Raw genomic sequence first — 15,621 nt, 5'->3', positions numbered from 1 at the left:
GTTCTAATTAAGTGGTTTTGTCATTGCGGAACTGGCAGAGCTTACTCAGAATGTCGTACTAAAATCCTTAACACTACAAGCTTAGAACTAATTGCTGCTATTCAGAGAGTGGAAGAAGTGTTGATGCTATCCAAGCCTAAACAAGTGTTGAAGTTCCACAGCCTAATTGAGCACATCAAAATATAGCTTATCACCGTTGTTTTCTGTTGTCAAATGACCATACCTCTAGGGGGCAACACTGCTCTGTATATGGGTATAACATGTCTAATACGTCGATCTTGGTGTTTCATGTAACAGTCGACAGAAGTCTCAAGCAGCAATGCGATGGAGGTACATGGTCAAGAACTGCCTTGCCTACCTTGAAGCACATGACATGGTTGTGGACACCATAGTGACTGACCGCCACACTGCAATAAAGTCCGTGTTAAGGGAATTGTGTCCGCAACATCAAATACCGTTTTGACGTGTGGCATGTTGCGAAAGGTGAGCACTATCAACAAGCATGGAAAGTTGCTTTCGATATTCAAACTCATGTGGTAACTTTGAACAGGGATCAAGAAAAAGCTTGTGTCTCTCAGCCGCTCCACAAAGCAACACGTTGTGAAGTTCTGGATAGAGAGCTTTATCCGACACGTATACTGGTGTCCAAAGTACCCTTGTGGAGAGGAAAGTGGTGACCTTTGTTTGGCGAAGTGGGTATCGGCAGTGAACCACATTGTCGATGTCCATGAGCATGACAACCCACTGTACCCAGTTTGTTATCATGGCCCAGTTTCAGAACCACGAGAATGGCTCAAAGAAGGTAAGTACAAATAATTGAACCAATGGATGCAGTCAGGCGATAAGTCAAGAAATCTCTGAGAAAACTTTAAATGAATATTTGGTAATGTAATTGCAGCTGCGTTTTCTGGAATAGCACAAATGCAAAATGTGTGACATATATGCATGTGTCTACTCTAAATGCATGCCCTGTTAGCATTGTTTTGGGAAGTGTGATTTAGCTGGAACTGAACAAACTTCAGGAAAACGGCTTAACCCCTTTTGAATATAGCACTGCATGTAGATGCACTCTTAGGAAAAAAGGAGAATGGGAAACTCCCTTGGTGGTGTTCACGCTCGTCACACATATGACTCCCTTTGGGATGTTTACGCTACTCCCCTTGTAAGGGTGTTTTCTTGACTCCCTTTCTAAGGGTGTTCCCTTGACTCCCCTTCCTGAGGTAGTCCCCTCGGCTCCCCTTTCTGAGGGTGTTCCCTTGACACCCTTCCTGCAGGTGTTCCCTTGACTGTCCTAGATCCAAGCACATTGCGGAGAACACTAAGCACACTGTTTTCCACTCTGTCATTAAGTGATGTTACTTCATTGGCCTTTTTTTTGCTACTGATCTCCGTTGCACCACATTACAAAAAAATAGAAAAATACTGCCCTCGCCCCAAAACACGAACAGATGCAGTCACTCAAGAATCTAGGTAGTCCCACAGAACTACCCAATTTCTGCGGGACTACCTAGATTCTTGAGTGACTGCATCTGTGCGGAGAGAGTACAAAGGAGCAAAACACTTTCGTAACGGTGACGGACATACGCCTCATCAACTCGCACTGCATCTGCAGTAGCTTCAAAGCACCTAGCGTTGCAGAACAGATATCCCTTTCTATCGGACATTGCGTTACTTAGTTGACCTGCCGCTTCCCTTGTCATTAGAGAGTATTTCCACGGACATTTTCCTTCGAATGAAACGACCGATCCAAGTGTTAATTACAATTATCCCAGACGGAACATATTGTCCCTCGGATATCCGAGATTGATCCTTACGTCCGTGTCCGAGGCGGGATACCCGCAGTACGTCCTTCGGAGATCAGCCCACGGACAACGGATTTTCGTTAGCCCACGGACGTCCCTAAATGGATGTAGAAATTTCGTGATCCGTGGGACGTCCTTCTATGGGCATTTGAACAGATCTTACTTCATCGACACAGTCAAAATTTGAAAGTAGATGTCCATGTACACTGCTTGCAGGATGAAAAGGGGGAAAGGAACGCTCTTCTTGTTGTGCATTGTAACTAATAGTAACACAGTACACTGTGCTGCAATGGTGTCCATATTTGCAGTACGTGAACTGCAATAATAAAATCATAAATAGTTTTCTAACATTAATTATAAACTAAAAAGTACTTCAAATAACTTTATCGGAACCGAAAGCATAAATATTTTTAACAATTATTTTGGCTAGATACGAAATCCGAGCCCATCGAACGGCTGCATCTGCATGGCTGAATCAGTCTAGTCCGGCGCCATCTTTGTTTTTGTGAGCTCGGTGTTTGCACGTGAGATAACCGTTTTCTTCGCACGCGTCCGCTTTCTCAAAATGTGTTGTATGAGGTGGATTGCGAAGCAGCAGTGGGATATTTTCCCTGAATGGGCTATAGCAGATCCTAGAGTAGGAGCCAGTCTTCTCACAGAATCGAGACAATCAAGCTGGCATCGAAAGGCAGCCCTGCCGTGTCCTCGTTGTGTGTTGGATAGAAGAAGAACCTGCGGTTGAGGACCAAATTTCGGTAAGCTCATATGAATTTCGTGTCTTATCGACACCGGTGTGGGGGCTGCAATAAAAATAATCTCTCGTCCTGGTGTTTCAGCGTTGAAGACGACGAATACGTTGGGGGAACCGGGGCGAGCAGTAACACGCGGGCAAACAGTATACCTGCTCGAAAAGGACGACTCAAGTTGCAGTGCAGGCCGCGACTTTTACTTGGTGTGTGTGAGCTTGTGCCTTTGTTGTCATCAACCAAGGAACTTCTCTGACACAATTCGTGAGAGAAGAACGATGCGCACTGCACAGCAGCTAGCTAGCTGAGTATGAAATTTTAGGGCTTAACGAGGCATGGGTTTAGTAATTCTCAGGTGTCGACTCATAATGGTCACATCGGCTAACTTTGCCTTAGTCGTATGCTTTCAAACTCGCGCAATGATACGCCTTTTAAATTTGCAATCTTTCACGTTTTTCTCTACGTAACACATACTGAGTCACAACCAGGTCACTATATATCTAGGTATTATACAAGTTGTCATTTAGCTATGCAATATGCGTAAGTTATACTGTGCTATTTCTCTGTTGAAAAACAGTCTTGTGAAACTGGTACACACCACGTTGGATGCATTACAGGAATTCATGACTACCTGTGCACATGGTAATCATGTACTAAGGTCATGTACTGAGAATGTGACTTCAGTCAGACCATTGCGTACTTCTAAACCCTGCATACATCAGAACTGCTTCACTTCAGGAGGTTGATTATAAACATTGTGTTTAATTTTATGTGATACCACAAGTGCTGTTTTTGCAGTTCTGACCTACGTGTAAGCAAATATTTTGTGTGAGATAGTATAGAACTACCACACGGCTACTTAATTAAAATGCATTGATTAAATTTTCTTAACTGCAATAATCAATTAAATTTGAGGTTTTCGTGCAGTACTGAGATCAGCAGAATGTCGGGAAATTCTTGTTCAAAGGACCACGTGACACGAATTATTTATGGTCAGATTTTTCTTTTACAATGCCGAACGCAAGGCAAAACTGTGGAAGAAGTGCAGGCACTACACTACCATTTCTGTTCGACAGCCAAATGCTTCAACTAAAATATGCTCCAGATTGGTGTGACCGGTGAGAGTGATAAACGTTGCTCTATTGGCTGCGGTCCACATACGTAGCAATGCCATGGGGGGTCAAACTGCAATCAGCTCGATTAAACAGCCATTTCAAATTTTGCATTTCATCATTTCCATCATAATTTTTGCAAGTTTCATCACAACACAATACTATTTGATGTACGTGGTTGTTGTACTTCAATCACTTGTGTACGTGTTCGACAGAGCCCAAGTAAATTAGTTGCAGAATTTCTTAAAAATTTGCTCACTTTAAACAAGGACTGCCTCTGTTTATGCTATCACTGATTTGCTGAGAAAGCTTGAATTATTAAATACTGAAGAAATTTCATTTTAATTTCGCATCTAGTGGTATATATATCACAAAACAGCAAGTCTGCCTGGTGTTCACATGCACACACTGCATCAGTGGTCTCATTATAGCTTTTAGATAAACCGCAACTGAAGGAAAGTAGTTTTCTTAATTGAACTATGTTAAATAAAATAACCCTGGTAATAAAAATTTGAAATTTCAGATTTTTCATCGTATGGTCAGTTCTTGTATAGCTAGAAGTCTGTAGCTTTGTAACTAATGGGGCAGGACTGCATATTTCACACTATTATTTCAGTTAAACATTTTGTAATGAAAAATATCATTTTTAGTACTACGGTGTCTGTCAGCATCAGCCTCACCGGTTTGATTTCAAGAAAAAAAGATTGTCCGGGGCGTGCCTCTGCTAGATTCTACCTTGCAGGAAAATATTATAAATTTCATCCGATATTCAAGGTGCAGTTTTTGAGATACTCATATACCATTCGTATTCGGAAATTTCAATATTTACACGTCCCTATTAGTCTCGTAGTACACTGTTGGCATTAATGCAGCAAAATGGTATTTTTACATTGCAAGTGTTTACGAAAATAAGTAGTCTTGCTTTTTTTATAATAGGTTATTGGAGAAGTTGAAGGTGAAACTGCCGTCCAATGTAGAACGTGCTACAACGCGGCGTACACGGCATAATGCCCACGAACGTTTCTTAGTGTCCATTAATTTTTGCATGTATCAATGCTTTTAAGAGTAATTATTTTCCCCGTACTGAGCTGGATTGGAATTCTCCACTGCGTCGTTCTGAAAATCGGAGAGAGAGTTGGACAGCATTTTGTCTTGATATTCCTTGCTTTGCTGTAACTCCTGCTAGGGTCAGAGGGCCTCTAGTATATGTTAAAGCAAATAAATATAACCTTATGTTACCTGGCATTTTGCACGCATCCCTTACTTGGTTACTTCACACAAAGCTGGGCTTTTGTGACTCTCTCTAATGTGGCAGTAGGATGTAAATTTCATGCGTAGTGACCATCGAATAGTTCTAAGGGAATTTTGGGAAACTTACTTCACGGTTAACTGTGCTATACCCTTAAGCTTCTGACCCAGATTGACTAACACAGGAACTGTGTTCTCTGCATTGTTCAGTCGGCTGTTGTCTTTCAGGTCGGGGAGAAGCAGATTCCGAAGGGGATTAGCCGATGAGGCTTCGTTAAGGATCCTGACCATTTCACTCAGATTCACTCCAAACAAGAGCTCCTAATTGTATACCCCAGGAGCAACAAGGGAGGTCATGTCTGAACTTGCACGTCAGGACCAGAAAGCAGTTTCAGCAGGGCAGCACAGGACAAGATGCTGAGGACACAGTGACCACCCTGCAACTGAAGTCTTGCCTGTGTCCCATGTGATGAACAGTTGTCTACCCATAGTTTTCTACATTACATACTACCTGCCGGTGGAACCCCCCAGCTCTTATGTACAGGTATCCGCACAGTTAACTAATCTCCCCTCCTGTGGCTTTGCCCCGATAAGCGCCCAACTAACGGCTGACGACGCAAACACTAGTGAACTCGTCCAGAGGTGGCGGGATTTTTCTTCTACTGCATTCCTGTGCGCACTCGTGCTATAAGACAAAAACATACACGCGTGCAACAGAATAGCAGAAGAAAAAAAAAGAAGTCTGCAATCTTCATCTTTTTTCTTTGTGTGTGTGTGTCATACGACATACCTTCGTTTGTTAGCGTGAGTTGGGCCCACCCCTGGACGAGCTCACTTGTGTTTGCGTCGTCAGACGCTAGTTCGGCACTTATCGGTGCAAAGCCACGAGAGCGGGAGATGGGTTAACTGTACAGGTACCTGTACATAAAAAGATTTAGGACATTTAGCAAAAGCTCGGTATACCTGAGCAAAGCTCCCAGAATTTTTACAACTTTGCACAGCTGATAATTTAATTACTTTTACAGCTGTCATATCTTAGTACTTGCATTTTCCTCAAGTAAATCTTGGTCCCCGTTGCAAACGCCCTTGCCAAACACAAGTGCCATGTTTTCCGGTCCATAAAATAGTCTTATTCAGTGCCGGATTAAGGGGAGGGCTGACGGGGCACTTGTCCGGGGGCCCCCACCACAAAGCCCCCACCACTGTAATTCCGGCGCTGGTCTTATTACTGATGTGAGGCCACAGAGACAGTAGTCAGTAATTTAGATAGCTATTTGGATTTCTACCTTTTATACCTTAGATATTTCGGATTTACCTCAAGTACAAACAGTTTTGCTTTTAGGCTGCAGCAGAGCGCTCTTTTGTGTTCCTATTGACCTTTTGATGGGCTTGCTGGTGGTTAACGAATTTACACTCAGCCTTCTGTCCTGCTGTGCGCACAAAGGTCATGTTCCATTACGACATTATGTACAGCTTCTATAAAGATTTTCCAATTTTGGAATATGTCCTGTACGCCTTGGCAAGCCCCTCACAAATTTCGTACTCTTAGTGTTTCACGTTGCTTATAGTTTAGTTAGTCGTGTTTACAACTATTCATCTCGATTGGTTGTGTTTGTCACATTCATTTTACCGGTGAACATGCAGATCCAATTGAGTAACAAGCAATCTGTTTTGCATGCTGTTTTTTCATACCTGTTGCAAAAATCTTTGCCAAACAAGAGCATCGTGTACTATACAAGTACGGTTGTCTGAGAGATGCATCTTTTCCAAATTCTCTTGTTGTCCTTTCTGTGTCCTATTCTTTTCCAAGGTGACAATGGGGAATTATGTGGCCACAGGCTGCAGCTTTTAGGCAACTGTGTCCAGTTATTTTGGTCCATAAAAAGGCACAGTATATGTGCCTTTTTGTTACCTCAGTGGTTTTTATGCCCTTACAGTTTAGTTTTTTATACATGTATATGTACTATTAGCATTTACCTAAAGCTACAGCTTTACCGATGCCTTCAGGGCAAATCAGAGGACTCTTTTTTATGATAGTGAGCTTATCGATGATCTCGCCGGTGCTCTAGGTTCACCCTGTACGCAAATATATGTATTGCCATCTTGATATATATCTCAGAATTTTTTTGTTTTCTAATTTACATCTTATGTACGTTCTTCACAATATTTTGCTACCTTGCCTTAGATTTGCTGTTGATATGTGAGGTTATTTTGCTTCCATCTACTGGAAGGTTTTTAAGAATAAACCTAGTTATTCTTACATTTGCATCCAGTGTGGCAAGTGGTTTCATAGTGAACACGTGCTCTAGTTGCACGAACGGATATAATTAGTAATAAAAATCAATAAAACCCCTCGGAGTAGCCACGTCCGTGGCTCGTCCTTGATCGGACGTATTTCGGAATGTCCGAGAGGTGGCCACTCGGACGTCCGTAGGAAGTCAGGCGGAAAATAGCTGATATCCCACGGACATCCGCATGTCCGGTTTCGGATATCCTGTGGACAACCGTGGGCTTTTTATTGCCGTCTGGGATAACAAGAAAGACCGCGTTGTAGAGGCGGTATCCTTATGAGCACAAGAAAACAAGATGTAGGCACCAGCATGCTTGGAAAGTTGCAGTGCTGTTCCTCAGTACGTAATGTTGGGCACTTTCCAAGGGTATCTGCCACCGCCGCCTTTTTTTGTAGAGCCAAGACTTGCGAACAGTAAATGTCCTCTGCAGGGATACAACTGCTTTGGCCATTTCAGACACAGGCTTGTTCATCTCTTCTTTCATTGGTTGCAGGTGTGTCTCGATAATTTTAACAACCCCAAGAACACACACGGTCCTCAGGATGTCCTCACAGTGTCATCGTGTCCTCGTCCTTAGAGGTGTATCCCCAGAACGTCCTGAGGATGACACTCGTGGTCTCGCCGTGGAGAATCATTCAGGTACGTCCTGTGCCCGTCCCTGTGGGTAGCTAGCGGGACGAGATAGTTTACCTGTTCAGACACCCTAAACACATTTGATTTGTTTTGGGGCCGATTCTAGGATTTGATTCAGCGTAAAATTATCCACCTTGAAAAAGAATGACTGTCTATCATACATGGAGCATTTCTCGTGGAAAGGACAGAAACGCGTTATTCTGTAGCACACCTTTTGACTTTTAAAGTATATACCTGGGTGTCTCCAACAAAAATGAGTAAGAAACATAGACTTGCAGTGATGCAGAGCTAATACTTCAATCATTTTCTCGCTTTGGGTATTTACTCTTTGCGTAATCGAAACGAACGTGGACAGCTCACCGTCCGTTTTGTGTAGCAGCGAGCGGTACTGTCGAACCTACGGAGGGTCATGTTATAAACAATAAATAGTATCTGTTTTCGCTTTCGGAAGTGGTTTTCTCGGGCATAGTAGCCTTGGCAGGATTTTTTTCTTTGTCTGTTATCTGCTTTCTTTTTAAACCGCTGTGCTCATTGTCTGTTGTTGATTCCATTAGAAACGAGCAGCCAGACTTCATTGCGGCAGTTTGCCAAGATGTATGGAATCAGTAAAAGCACGCGGAAGAAAAAATAAGACGCAATAAAGTGAAACTAGGATTCGTCCCTGAAGTATCATCACTCTGTCCTGAAATTGTCGTCAAGGGATGCCTGAGGACATCCTTAGTACACAGTAAATTCAAAAACACCCTTTCTGGGTAAAAAAAGGAGTTTCTAAGCAAATACACCTTTTTTAATTCCACAAAGATAACCAAAGGCCGCAAAAATGGTGCTAAAAAAGATGTATGAGAAAATACACTCTTTATTACACCAAGTGATGTATCAAAAAGGGTGTTTTTATCCGTTTACACCTGTCTTTACACCCTTCAAGTAACACTGGTGTCGAAAAAGGCGTTTACGTTATATACACCCTTTCTACACTGGTGTTCAAAACGGTGTTTTCTTTCGTGAGAGAACAATTACATTGGCTTGACAGCTCCGCTCATTTGGTAATCACATTATAGACGATAGCTTGAGTTGAAAACACAATATTTGACAGGGAAGGATGTCAGGAAGCTCGCTGGTATCTTGACTCGTTACAGGCGTACGTGTTAATTGCAAAGACACATGTTCGTCATCGTTACAGACGAGTTTTACCGCACTATGCTTAGCGAATATACTCTAACGAACTGCATTTCAGTATATGATCAATCTGGTACGCCAATTTAGGCTACCGGGAGTGCTCGGGCTCATTACAGGCATCGTCTGAAGATGGCAGCGGACGGCGTTACGATGTTGCGATCTTCACCTCATCCCTTAAATCTGTCCAACTGTTTTATTTTCATTTTATTTGAATAGTTTTTTTTTCTTTGGGGTTGCCAGTGACGCACTGCGCTCCAGTTTAGGTTCTGCTGTGGAACAACGGCTGGAACTGTGCCGTCGCTAGGGTGGTTGTTGCCGTACAAGCAAAAACGTCGGACTGCATGGCTCGGCATGCTGCCGCGGGAGCTTACACCCTTTCGAAAGGGTGTAAGAGTGTTAAACACCCTCCTAAAAGGGTGTTTAAACAGGTGTTTTTTGCACAATACACCTTTTTGAAAGGGTGTTACAGTTGATGCGGTGTAAAAAAGGGTGCCAGCCATAGGACAAAAAGGTGTAAGCGGTTTATACCCAAAAGGGTGTTTTTGAATTTACTGTGTACGCCATAAATAGTGCCACATTGACACGATGAGGAGGATTTGAGGATCAGATTTGACCCTCCTCAGATGTCATCCCTGTCCGTGCATGATGTTATTAGGATGTCCCTGGGATGACAGTGTGTTCATGGGGAAATGAATAGAAGTACGAGGCTTCACTGTTGCATAGTCTGGAAGAACCTCGTCATAAACATTGGGGAGTGAGGGTAACACCCCTCCATGAAGGGAGTGCACGCAACACCCCTCATTAAACACGATCATGGAAGGGTGTCGTTGCAACGCCTTCTCCGTTCGTGAGGGTGTCCGAGCACCATTTGACTCCCCTTTGATTCCCTGTTTTCTAAGAGTGTGGTTTTAGTGCTTAAAAAATACAGTTCTCACAACTCAGACCTCGGTGGCTGAACGATGGTGATGACAGGCAGGATGAAGTGACCCGACGAGGCTGATTGTGACATTAAACCAGCACACTCTTGAAAATGATGTCCTAAGATTAACTGCATGTACAGTATAACTCTAATAAGTCATACCGTGCAGTTATTCTTAGGACACCATTTTCAAGAGTGTGCTCGTTTAATGAGTTCATTTTTTTTAAATTGTATACAGTGTTCAGTAGCACTGCTGACACAATCACGTGAGGTAGGAAGAACTTGTTTTTTGAGTGGAAGCTGAAGTTAATTTCCGCGTTGAATCAAAATTTAAGCTACACCATTTTTATGCGTGTGTAGGAAAGGAGCCTTATTTCACTGTTCATCCATTGACACACATGAATTTTTAATTGCTTGCCCTCCTGTAGAGAACCAATAAATAGCACTATGGTCCTAAATTTTCTTTGGCAGGCATGTACTAGTACGTAGACATAGCAACAAAAATGCTAAAAAGGGGACAAGTTGATTTATCCCCTTCTTACACCCACGAGTTCAGTTGTATGCTATGTCGTGTTAGCATCTCCAAGCATCGGGCTTATAGGTAATTTTACATAATAAGCGGTCGAGCTGGTGGATGAACTCCACTGTCAGGAAGCCTGACCAGCGAGTGACAAGGGAAAGCAAGCACAACACAACTGTCTTGTTGTGTCTGTTTTTTTCTGTTGTCGGTTGCTCACGCTTTCTCAAGATGGAGTAGTAGGTATGTTAACTTTGTTGACAGAGCTAGAATTAAGCTTATCATTTACAATTACAGATAGTGAGACGTACAGAAAGGTCAGGGATATCCTGACAGCACCCGCACGCACTGCTCAGGGATGTCCCTATGATTTCTTCAAAACAACAGACATATGGCCTGGAGTCATACCACAGTGTCCTGAACAACTTCGTTCCGAAATCCTATTCATTTTCTGACGACGGGATGGTGGCCAGGTATTAAACCTTCTTCAACCATGTCACACATACAGAACTTGTACCATCTATAATAATAATAATAATAATAACAATAGTAATAATAATAATAAGTTTATTCACACTACTGTGAAAAGGGGAAAGCAAAAAGCCGCGGAAGCGGCTTGACGAGGCTCGCCCCTTCAGTACAACAGTGCAACAGCGAAAATGTAGTGCAACTCGCACTTAAAAAAAGTAATAATAATAATAAAAATAAAAAAGAACATCACAGCTATAAGTATAAAGGACTCAATTCACATACATGACATCCTATCATACACAACATACTCCCAATACACTCCGAAAAGTCAGGCCAAAATTACAGTAACATTAGTGACACCATATATCACATAAATGCATAACGTAACAATACTCCCTACGCACACAGAAAATAATCTAAGATATCTTTCTTACTGCTAGAGACTACGTCGATATTAGCACTTTCCGCACCATTCAAAAGTCGAGGAACAGTGTACTCAAGAAGTTGTTTACCATAGTTGGGTCGGAGCCTGGGAATATTCCAACTAGGCCTAGGTCGAAATGGGTAAGATTGTGCTGTGCGTGTCGAAATAGTTCAACAAACTAATTATTTGAGTTTTTGACAGATGTACGATACAGCGTAGATAACCTATAATCATAGAGTTTAAGAACCTTAATTATGTTGTGTATACTAAATAGCCCTTCCGTTGTGTGGAGTCGTGGAAGATTCTCAAGTATACGAACCACTTTTTTCTGTGCTATTAATAGGCATCCAAGATCACTTCCCACACCCCAGACTAAACGACAATAGTTCAGATGCGATTGAATTAATGGATTATAAATTATTTTGATCATTCTTGGTATCAATAAATGTCTGCATCTATATAGCACACCAATAACCTTCGCTATTTTCTGCCTGACATATTCAATATGACAGGACCAAGACATTACATGACTGGCTTTTAGGACACAGTTGGCAATACTCCATTACAATGAGAATGCTGACCGTGTGTAAGTGGAAGGAGAGGGCTCCAAGCAGTTCCGACTGAAGCCATCCAAGCTGAAAAAGACGTGGGTGGCCGTACCCCTCAAAGAAAATGCTGCCTATGGTATATTTTCACTACTGCGTGCATCATGTTCTGTGTCAATACATGCATGTAGTTATTGTGGCTAGTCTGAAGATAGTGCTAGTTTAGAGTGTATAACCTTAACAGAATGTTTTTAATGAAAAGCTATGAGAGGCAGCATATATAAATCTAATTTTTGCCTAATTACTTAGAATTTTTGAATTAGGTGATTTCAGACAAAAGCAAGCAGAATGAGGCTATCCTTGTTCAGAGCTATTCCAGGTCTAACAAATCCTAAAATATACATGTGTCTTAAAATATCCATTCTTGAATATTGATATGAAAATGAGCTGAAACCACGCCGGCGGGGAATGCGGGAAGCATAGCGCTCACTTCATGCCAGAGCGCCACATAATTTGAAGTGATGGAAATCATTAGAGTAGGTGCTGATCTACTGGCTAAACAAACCACTTCTGTTGCCGTAGATGGCTCTTGAGGCGCGCTTTTTCAGTCTCTGATCATCTGCATACCAAAATTCAGCAATAGATATTTCATGGCATGCTTTTCAGGATTTTAAAACGATAGAATGGCTTTCAATGTGGATTTTCTCCTGTTCTGCTTGCTTTTGCTCAAAGGTCGCATATACCCCCTTCCAAATGATGTCCGCCTTGCTGTATAACTCAATTGGAAAAGTGATGTCTGTGCTGCTGCCATAGCTTTTTCATATTTTTTTTAGGAACATATATATAAACACCCACTATTTAAACCACTACATTTCCCATCCTTCAAGTTCACCTAACACATTTGTGGTCAACCTATGCTTATCCATCAACAGATTATGCGTCAACGCTGATTGTAGAGGTTCTGACTCGCATTCAAGAACACTAAACGCAGTCAGCAGCTGCAGAAACTCGGCCAGCTCGTTCAGCAACATATGGCGAGAAGCCAACTCTTAGGCAAGCTTTGGAACAACACCAAACACGGTACGCAAAATATTGGTTCTTCCACGTTGCACAAATCCTGCTTGCTCCTGATGACTTAACTCTATTCTGGATTTTACATGTATGTTCCAGAAGGGAAAGTAGGTCATGTCCACAACGGCTGAGGACCACGGACAACTGGCCATCTTGCCATATGACATCACAAACGGCCCTTTTCAGGGCCATCCATTGCTATACGCAAAGACGAGCGTTGCTTGTAGATTAACCCACCTCATATGACATTGCATATTAATTCTCAAACCCATTTTGATACCTGCACAACTAAAATCATTAAAGGGACTATAGCATCCATGTGTGTATGTTAGTCGTCCCTTAACAGTCAACTTGGCCAAAATTCACTTCCATAAACAGCTGAAGACAAAATTTGTCACTCTCAGCAGCTATGAGCCTTGTGTGTGTGACGTTTGCTCCAATTTTCAGACAGGGAATACTCTAATATGTGTCATCCGCTCTTGCCCAGGCTTTACTAAAAACTGCACAAAAACTGACACAAATTCGCGTATTATGTTAGACGTGACTGTCAGTGAGCAATGTAGAAAAAATGTCACTGCTGAGGCAGAATCAATTGGGACGGATGCGGCAGCCTCTTTAAGCAGTACCTATTGTACGAAAAGAAGTCTTATGGATATGCTGAACTGCAAAACTATATTTTATTATAACCAAGTTAACATTTTTTTTCTTTCCAGTGCATGTGCAGTTTCGAGAAGACAGCAGTCTGGAATCTACTGAAATTGTGAGCAACAGTATCATCACCATCCGTGCATAGATATTAAATACCACTGTAGCATTTTGTTATGCAACAGAAATATTAAAACGAAAAACACGAAAGAATTTATATTCGTGCTATCCTGGATATTTTTGTATGTGTGGTGCATGTACTGCTTTCGACACTGGCAGCTTGTGGCTCTCGATTTTGATCACACTTGACAAAAGGTACATGATCTTTTTATAAGCATTAGCTTAATGAGTTAGATGTTTAAAAAAAAGGAAGAGCGGTATGTGGCTTTGAAGCCTTACAGTGTGATAAATGTACAGGAATATACACTCAGGGCAATAATATCAGGTCGACACCAGCTAGCTTGCCTACTCCTTTTATGTTCACTGAAGTATACTGCCTTGTTAATATGAAGGTATAACTATGAAAAGGGAATCAGCCACGCAGGTGCATATAATATATGTATACTGAAAACATACCATTCTTACGAAAGAAACCCTTGGTATGAAGGCGACGGGTGCTCTCTTCGAATTTCCCGTACAGCCCAGCCTGGAATTTGTCGCCTATTTCTAGGGCCGAGGTAGCCCCAGACCCAACTGGCAAATATAGAATAGGCTGTGAATCTCAGACACCAATGTGAAGATAAGGCCAGTCAATTTCAGAGATACTGCAGCAAAAAAGGATGACCAACTGACATACATAAAAGGTATCACATGTACAGTGACCAAAAGACAATTGCAAATATCCTACTGCATTCCAACATATCTATAGAAGATTGCATTAAAAGGTTGCTTTACAAGGTTGCATTAAAAAGATGAAACTCCCACTTATCGGTTAAAATACAACTGTTGTTGTTGTCAGGGGCTATTACCGTACCCGCCGCGCCCTAGGAAACGATATACCTGTTGTCTGTCAGGTCCAACAGTCGCAGCCGATAGTCGTAGCGGCAGTACTGGGGTGCATTGACCGCCAGCAATTCCCTCCGCAGAGAGAAGTCAGGGAAGAGACGGTGATTGGTGATGCACTGCACTCCAGCACTGTCACACAGGGCTGCAACCTGGCTCACTGAGGTGCAGCACAAGTATTCGTCGGGTTGCTCCGGACTGCAGGGGCCGCACAGGCACCTGTCGTTTTTCGAATACCAGTCCAACAATTGGTTGAAAGCGTAATTGCAGTGGGTGCGATGCGTACAATGTGATAATCTGACTTACCGAAAGTCATCGTTTTGCGCGTCTTCGCGAACAACTGCATCTCTGTTGATCGCAGGATGAAGCGGAAGTGGGTCCGTTAAATACGGATCATCGTCTGACACCACGTCGTCCCAGCTGTCCTCACTGAATTCATCCAGCAGCGACGAGGAAACACTTTCGCTTTCGACGTCCGACATGATCACAGCTAGGCTCTACGCGGTTTCCCAGGCAGACGACCTCCCGACAGTCGCTTCCTGATTGGTGCGGCTGCGTGACGTTTGCAGAGAGGGAATTCCAGAAAACCCTCAACGTCCGTCGTCTGCTAAGGCTATGTTTTCCATCAAACTGCACAGAAACTACTCGACTTCTTCGTGTCAGACTTTTTGTGCAATTGTTGGCGATGAACGACGAGTAAAACGGCGCTATAGTTTCGGAATCAACCGGGACGGATGCGATAGTCCCTTTAACTGCCAGCATTCTGGGCACAGTCCGGTTGTCTGCCGCGCACACTCGGCTTGGCCAAGGTGCTCTGGCAAAGACCATCCACCAGAGACTTGCAGCAGTGAGTACCGTTGTGCCAACCATCAGGGCAATCACCCAGTGTACTCTCGATCATTACGCTGGAAAGAGGAAAAAGAAACCATACAGATCAAAACCATGCAGAACATTTCCTGCCGAGCTGCAAAGACACAATACGAATTACAAATGAAAGGACCTTTCTCCGAAGTGGTGCA

General features: G+C 42.7%; 1 long non-coding RNA gene across 1 annotated transcript; it reads left to right on the top strand.

The window, feature by feature from the left end:
- The first annotated feature begins 7,808 nt into the window (after positions 1–7,808).
- LOC135400926 (uncharacterized) lies at positions 7,809–13,795 on the top strand. Its single transcript, XR_010424684.1, has 3 exons — positions 7,809–7,838; positions 12,817–12,964; positions 13,055–13,795. It is a non-coding gene; the product is annotated as an uncharacterized LOC135400926 (long non-coding RNA).
- The last annotated feature ends 1,826 nt before the right edge of the window (positions 13,796–15,621 follow it).

This window comes from Ornithodoros turicata, chromosome 1, assembly GCF_037126465.1.
Source record: "Ornithodoros turicata isolate Travis chromosome 1, ASM3712646v1, whole genome shotgun sequence".
In the NCBI taxonomy this organism is placed as follows: domain Eukaryota; kingdom Metazoa; phylum Arthropoda; class Arachnida; order Ixodida; family Argasidae; genus Ornithodoros; species Ornithodoros turicata.
This window is presented reverse-complemented; position numbering and strand designations above follow the sequence as displayed.